The sequence below is a fragment of the Ipomoea nil genome, unplaced genomic scaffold, assembly GCF_001879475.1.
Source record: "Ipomoea nil cultivar Tokyo-kokei standard unplaced genomic scaffold, Asagao_1.1 scaffold0317, whole genome shotgun sequence".
Lineage (NCBI taxonomy): Eukaryota > Viridiplantae > Streptophyta > Magnoliopsida > Solanales > Convolvulaceae > Ipomoea > Ipomoea nil.
In genome coordinates this window covers 156,099-164,218 of record NW_017616745.1, presented here as the reverse complement: position 1 = coordinate 164,218, position 8,120 = coordinate 156,099, and the positions used below count along the sequence as shown (strand labels likewise).

The following is an 8,120-nucleotide window of genomic DNA, read 5'->3' as shown; positions in this document are numbered from 1 at the left end:
ACATCGATTTTGAGAAACCAACATCATATCGTATCAGTTATTTATTATTATGACAAGATCTACTATGCAATATAATCAACATTGTAATGTAACTTAAAAATAACTGAAGTTGGAAGCGTTTTTGTGGTAGGGCCATCTCCATATATGGGCAATGTATAGTAGTTGGTCTTCCATTGAGGCTTAGCGGATATTTACACTCAATATAATTCTCATTTCTATATGTTTCTCTCAAACCCTTTACACTCAATATAATTCTCATTTCTATATGTTTCTCTCAAACCCTCAATAATATCTTAGACAAGTCAATATCTTAAATTCAATATTCTAGAATTGAGAATTCTCAATCCTGGCCATAAAAATTAAAAAAAAAAAATTAAAAAAAAATTAAAAAAAAAAAAAGCAATACAACACATTTCCTACTCAATTGTATTATTATTACTGTATGCATGCATTCAATTGTATTATTGAACCCAATAAACAGATCAGATGGAATGAAATAGAGGTTAGACCGTTAGAGATCCACATCAGTGGACTATACTTAATACTTGGTTTTTGAAACAATAGAAAAATGGGTATGAGTTTTCACTAATGTGGGGTGGGTTTTTTTTTGGCAAATTAAGTGATTTTATGGGGTCGATAGTTTGATTATTGAATCATAGCTCTGCGCCTATCTCTGCGTGATGGAGACCTCGCACGCCCAGTGCACGCGTCCGTTGGCACGTGACTGCCCAACTTTTTTATTTTTATTTTCTAAAAATTTGTGTCAAACTCTTTTTTTTTTTTTTTTCCTTTTTTACCTCCCCATCTCACTCCTACATTAGTAAAATATATATGCATTAATTGCCTCGTAAACCAACAAGAACAAAGAAACAATGCACTGTAAAAGTACAAGGCCAACACTTTAATTTTAGGATAAACATCAACTAACGAACAAAAAAAAGAAAGAAACGGATCCGATAATCCGGAGTTGGGTATTAAAAGGCAAAAAGTAAGGGAGCGGGGTAATAAATAAAAGTAGAAATGACAAAAATTTATATATGTTGATAATCCAATTAAGTCCATTGACTAGTGTGTGTTTGAAAGTTGAAACGCACGCGCCCGATCGAATTGAAATGCGGTATCCTCATTCCTCACTCACCATCCACCTGCCCGGCCGGTCGGCCTGCATGCATTCTCAACATCGTAGCCGCCTCCAGAGCTGCCTAGAACAACCTGAATGTTTGATGCAGCTATTAAAGGTCCCCCCACAGGGCCGGCTATGAGTCTCCCGTCTTCTTTAGCCAACGTGATATTGAGTCCCCCAGCAATGGAGCGTTCGCCGCCTACTTGGGCCGAAGACTTGTCATAGCTTCCACCCAGACGCATGATTTCATGCCACCCCTGCCGCCCCCGCCCCGCACCCAAACCAAATTAAACCATAATAATTTTATTAATTAAAACAAACAAACAAACAAACAAACAAACAAACAAATTAAACAAACCTAGCAAGCTCACCTCAAAGGTTTCAAAGCCATTGGGATGGGAGGTGGGATTCCTCCGAACCGTAGCACGACAAACGGCTCCCACTGCCGATAATATCACACAAACAGATGATGATGATGATATAGAGTGCAGCTTCTTAAGACAAAACTCAATAATCTTCGATGATAAATCCTGAAATTTTAAATAATAATAATAATAATATAATTACACTCACCAACGTATGTAACGTAACCTTAGATTAAGGGCCGGGCATAAACAAACAATTAATTGTATATTCGATTTAATTTGAGGGAGTAATTAATAACCTCTCCTGGTTCTACATAAACAACAGTCGCTTCCATTAAAGAGAAGTCGGCTCCTACACCCACAAAAAAAAAAACATTAAATTAATTATGGGAGAAATTTAGAATGGTTGAGGATCAAAGAGTGAGCTGAGGTTCAGATCGATGGTTGCCGACCGACCGCTCTAGGTTGCTAGAATCAATTAAGTTGCTTTACCTTCACAACCTGTTTGCGGCGTTTCTTGGGTTGCCGTCTTGGGAGCTGCTCGCTTTTGTCCGGGTTGATGACCTTCTGCAGACGAGTTGGCAGCCGCCGCCGGCCTAGCGGGAGGCCTCGGAATTTGAGATAGACGAACAGGAAATCCAGGCGGCCCCTCAAACATCACTGCTCTACCACTCCTAAAACCATCGGAATTATGTTGCTCATACTCCGCTTGTAATCTAGCTGCCAACGGTGACGATGCCACTAACATTGCACGCATGCTTTCTCCATCAATGTTACTCACTAATGATCGCGAACCCGCTCCTGCCGGCGCCACCGCCGACTCTTCTCCGGTGGGGTTGCCCTGGCTCTGCCGGGTATCCATATCCGATCACCCAACCTATGGACCTCTTTTATATATAGTTTTATGTTTCCAAAAATATAATCCGAAAATGCAAAATTGACATTTAAAAAAAAAAATCAACTCAAAACTATAAAATCTAAGCAAAGTTCTAGCAATCAAAAGTGTGGATTCTAAATCTTTTCTTCCATAATTATTTCAAACTCCTTTTTTTTTTTTTTTTTTTGTGTGGCAAATATCAAAATTATTATTGATGAATTACTTATGGGAAGGAAGACAAAATGAGAAACAACAATAACAAATTTCCTACCTAAAAAAGGAATATAATAAATGCAATAGGTTGTACTTGAAAACACTATAGGAAACGGTTGAATTAGGACTTACTTTGTGAATTGAAAAGATTTATGAGGGCCGAACCTTATTGATAGTACTAACTTTCGGATGTCGGTTGTGTGTACTGTGTATAATATGTGTGTATGAACAAGGAAGCAATACAGAGCAAATGGGGTATTTTATTCGTCAATGTTCTTGTGTGTTTTCTTGTGTATTTGTAGAGAGAAAGGGGAGAGTAGTATGCTTAGAGCGAGAGGGTGATAATGGAGAATGAGCAAAAGGCCCTAACTTTGAGGGCCAAAAGCACTTTTATACGCATGGTGGCAGGTTTGAGGCGTTTCGACTTTGACCTGTCACCTATTCGGATTTGACTCACCACCGGTTCAGATCGATGGTCCGACCGACCGCTCTAGGTTGCTAGAATCAATTAAGTTGCTTTACTTTCACAACCTGTTTGCGGCGTTTCTTGGGTTGTCGTCTCGGGAGCTGCTCGTGTTTCTCCGGGTTGATGATCTTCTGCAGACGAGTTGGCAGCCATCACCGGCCTAGCGGGAGGCACCGCAACTGGCCTCGGAATATGAGATAATGGACGAACAGGAAATCCAGGCGGCCCCTCAAACATCACTGCTCTACCACTCCTAAAACCACCAGAATTAAACCTAAAATCACTAGAATTATGTTGCTCATACTCCGCTTCTAATCTTGCTGCCAAGGGTGACGATGCCACGAACATTGCACGCATGCTTTCTCCATCAATATTACTCACTAATGACCGTGAACCCGCTCCGGCCGCCGCCGACTCTTCTCCGGTGCACTTGCCTTGGCTCTCCATATCCCGAATCCCCACCTATGGATGACCTCTTTTATAGTTTTATGTTTCCAAAAATAAAATCCGAGAATGCAAGATTGACATTTAAAAAACAAACAGCACCAAAAAACAATCAACTTACAAAAACCATAAAATCTAAGCAAAAATCTAGCAATCAAAGTGTGGATTCTAAATATTTTCTTCCATAATGAATTCAAACTCCTTTTTTTTTTAATGGCCGAACCTTGTATCCAAATTAATTTAAAGTGGTTGAATTTTAACTTTTCACGAAAATATTTTACTATATTGACCGAAAAATGACGTGAATTCTTACCAAGATTTACATAATAATTAAATACTAAAAAATTATAGATTTTTTTTTCTAGAAAGGTAAAATATTTACTTTTGGTATGTAGATCGGACATACTTAGCAAAAATATACGAAATACTATATATATTAGCAATTATGTATTCGATTTTTATTTAATTTAACATTTATTAATTGACTAATTGAGAAATAAATTGATAGATGTACCATTAAATATAAAATGAAATAATTTCTTGAAATATCCGTCGTCCAATCATTTTTAATGTCCCTAAACCCTAAACCATAATAATAATAATAATAATAATAATAATAATAATAATAATAATAATAATAATAATAATAATAATAATAATAATAATAATAATAATAATAATAATAATAACAATAATAATAATAATAACACTTAACACACGATGAATTGCACGACACGTGCACAATAATATGTATAAACTCACACAGTTAGTTATGTATATATATTTATATTTTATTTAATGTAGTTGTTCTTCTTAAACCGCCGGCATCTGATCTAGACTCAATATATATATAAATATATAATCCTCATTTTTATATGTTTCTCTCAAACCCTCAATGATACCTTAGACCAATCAATATCTTAAATTTAATATTCTAGAATTTTCAATCTCGGTCATATCTTTAATTGTATTACTGTATGCATGCATTCGATCTGATCAATTGTACTATTGTCCCCAATAAACAGATGGAATGAAAGAGAGAGAGAAAGAAAGCGGAATCATAAAAATACATTAGTTGCCGACATCGTAATCCAACGAGAACAAAAAATAATGCACTGTAAAAGTACAAGGCCAGCACTTAATTTTAGGATAGATATCAACTAACGAACAAAAAAAAAAAAGAATGTTGCTAGAGCTACGATTTCACAACACTCGTACAATGAAGAAGAGAGGAGAGGAAGACGGAAAATCGCACGAAACCTTGAGATTCTGAGAGTAACAGGAGATGATCAACGGGATGGAACTTCAGAACATGTATGTGGGATTGTGGGTGGAACGATTTAATTACATACGTTACGGTTTCAAAAAAATTACATACGTTACAATTCACGGCAAATTATACCATGGAGTTGGTTATACCGCCCGTATTGTGGACATTGGTCAAAAAATAATTATTTTATTTATAACTAGTATTTTTACACGTGCGTTGCACGAAAAAAATGTATTATAATATTTTAAAAATATTTAGATTTATATATAATTATATAAATTATAACGAATATTATATAGTGCAATTCATGAAATGAGTTGGATCGATTAGATTTTTTGATTTTATCATTGCTTGAATTTGAGCAAATAATTGTCTAATTACCAGTGTGATGCGCAGATAAATTTTTTTATTATATATTTAGATAATAAAATTAATGATGAAAATTATAAACAATACTAATATTAAAAAGTGCACTTTTATTTTATTATAAGATTAGTGTAAAAGTATCACTCAATTCATTGAATAATATAGGAGTCGTTTGTCTACAATTATCTTTAAAAAAAAAACTATATGTAATATGATTTATATAATAATTATTTTTTGAAAGGGATTTATATAATTATATTAATACTAAAATTAATGTGGGAAAAATGATAAATAATTTAATTGTAATTATTATAAAAATAAATATAATGGTCATGTTTAGCTTAATTAGGAAAGGAGAAATCCATTCAATAAAAATGACACATAATCCGATTTAAAAATTCAAAAATTCAACTCCAAAGCCTAAAAATTTCAAATCCATACAAAGTTCACAAATTTAGGAACAGACGAAATAATACAAAGAACTCCATGCGCTTTAAAATTCTTCAAAATCAGAAACAGATCACACCGTAGAAATTAAAATCACAAAGTTCACAAATATATGTTATTTGTTATTGTTTTTACTCCTATTCTGCACTTTATTTTTAATCAAATATGTTATTTATATTTTGATGTTATCATAAATTAGTCAATTAAATATTATTATGGGTATATTACAAATAATAAATATTTATGCAAATCTAGTCAAATTAATAATAATACGGATTAATTATTAATGATGAATTAGCATAATATTAATTTATGATATTGTTGTAGAATAAAAAATATATATTAATTTTGCTCACATCAGCGTTGCACGTTCTAATTAATTGTATATATTGTTTATATAATTGCCTAATATTTATAGTCAAATTAACAATAAATTTTATTAAGTATTAATTAGTTAATTATGTTGCGTCACATTCTACAAAGAACCAGACTAACCTAATTGTATATGTCTATAATATTATGAATAAAAAATATTTTAAATATGGCTGAATATATATACTAATTAATTATGAAAATAATATTATGCTAATATTACATGAACTGAAATATAAAAAATATAATATTACATGAACTGAAATATAAAAAATATTTAATTTATAACAGAATATGGACTAATTAATTTTTTTTTTTAAATAAATATTAGCCAATACACTACATCCTCTTATATGAGCTATTTGAGGCCTTCTTGCCAATAGTGGTGCACCCAAATGTATAAAATTGAGTTTTTACATCATTCAAACAAAAAGAAAGGGCCAATAAAATATCCTTACAATTGAATAAAAAATATTATTATAGATTTCGCAATAATTAACGTGTATTCCTTACAATTGAATAAAAAATATTTTAAATAGAAAAGAATATAGACTAATTAATTATATATAGATTATTGTGGTCATATTACACGGAATCAGAATTGGTTGACCCAATTCATAACTGCGCCCGTTAAAGGAATTATGAAAATATTATTAACGTCCACATTTATTGAATTAGGAAATAATTAACATGTATTCTTTATATGGTATTATGTACTATATATAAAACTAAAAATATTGAAATCATTACACGGAATATTACATGGATATAGACACATTAATGAATTAAGATTTACCTTTTTTGAATTAACTTGTATTCCTTATATGGTATTATGTAATATATATATATATATATATATATATATATATATATATATATATATAACCAAAAGTTATATAATATTACACAGGATATTATGAATATATACTAATTAATTATGAAAATCATATTATGGTAATATTAGGAAATTATTAACGTGTAATCCGTATAATTGTAAGTAATCTATATATAACTAAAAAAAATAATTAAAATTACACAGAATATATGCATATGGACAAATTAATGAATTAGGTTATACGGAGTAATGTTTATCTTTTTTGAATTACCGTGTATTCCGTATATGGTATTATTTATTAGCATATATATATATATATATATATATATATATATATATATATATATATATATTGAAAACTACCTCCAAACGATATATCTACTATACTAATAAGAGCCCAAGAGAGTTAGGCCTATAATGGGTAGAAAAAATGACGGACAAATTTTTTAATCAAATGAATGGCTCAGATTGATCAGATTCTAATTTTTCCTTGAGATTTCCTAATTTATCCTTAATGAATATGATTATCTGTTAACTTTTCCGTTAAATATTATCTTTTCCGTTAGTTTCTGTTAGTTTACCGTTAACTTACTCATTAATTTTAATAAGAAAGGTCTCAGGTTCGAACATCATCCCAATCAAATTAAAGTTGGCATAATTAGTACTCTATTTTACTCTTATTAAACTACTAGTTTTTTACGCGCATTGCGCGATTGGGATAATGCCCAATCCTTTTTTTAAATAAGTAATTTAAAGTATATTAAGACAAGATTATATTGAAATTGTTCATGCATAGATAATTGAAGGTTGAATTTGCGTATTTAAATAGGTAATTCTTCTCCCAAATGTTGAGTCCCCAACCCCAAGGGTCCCCCACACTCCGACCCGACAGAGCATTGTGGGAAGTTGTAAATCACGGTGACTCAATGGTTCAGCAGACAGGGCCAAATGCTGATACGCACAAGGAATCTGCCCACTTTGGACATAATTCCCGCACTGCCGCCGCCGAGGTTCAAACCTTCGTCTCTTCTCCCAAATACTACCCACTAAACCATTGAGCTAAGCCCGTGCGGGTTAAATAGGTAATTCTAAGTTTACAAATGCAAGATAATATAGTCAAGATTGATTATAATTGTCAATAAAATAATTGTATAGGTATCGTTGAAACCAAATACGGGACATAAGGGAGAACAAACAAAAATTAGGACATAAAATATTAAATATATACTAATATTGTTTGAGGAGATTCCGACATTAGGATTTGTGGTTAAGTTCTATTAAGACTTTAATATTAGAATTAGATTAATGGTGTAGTTATAATTCTATATTAGACTTTAATATT

General features: G+C 31.8%; 1 long non-coding RNA gene across 1 annotated transcript; it reads right to left on the bottom strand.

The window, feature by feature from the left end:
• Positions 1 to 1,207: 1,207 nt before the first annotated feature.
• On the bottom strand, positions 1,208 to 1,804 carry LOC109167409. Its single transcript, XR_002051856.1, has 3 exons — positions 1,788 to 1,804; positions 1,495 to 1,653; positions 1,208 to 1,380 (listed from the first exon to the last, which is right to left on the bottom strand). It is a non-coding gene; the product is annotated as an uncharacterized LOC109167409 (long non-coding RNA).
• Positions 1,805 to 8,120: the final 6,316 nt, after the last annotated feature.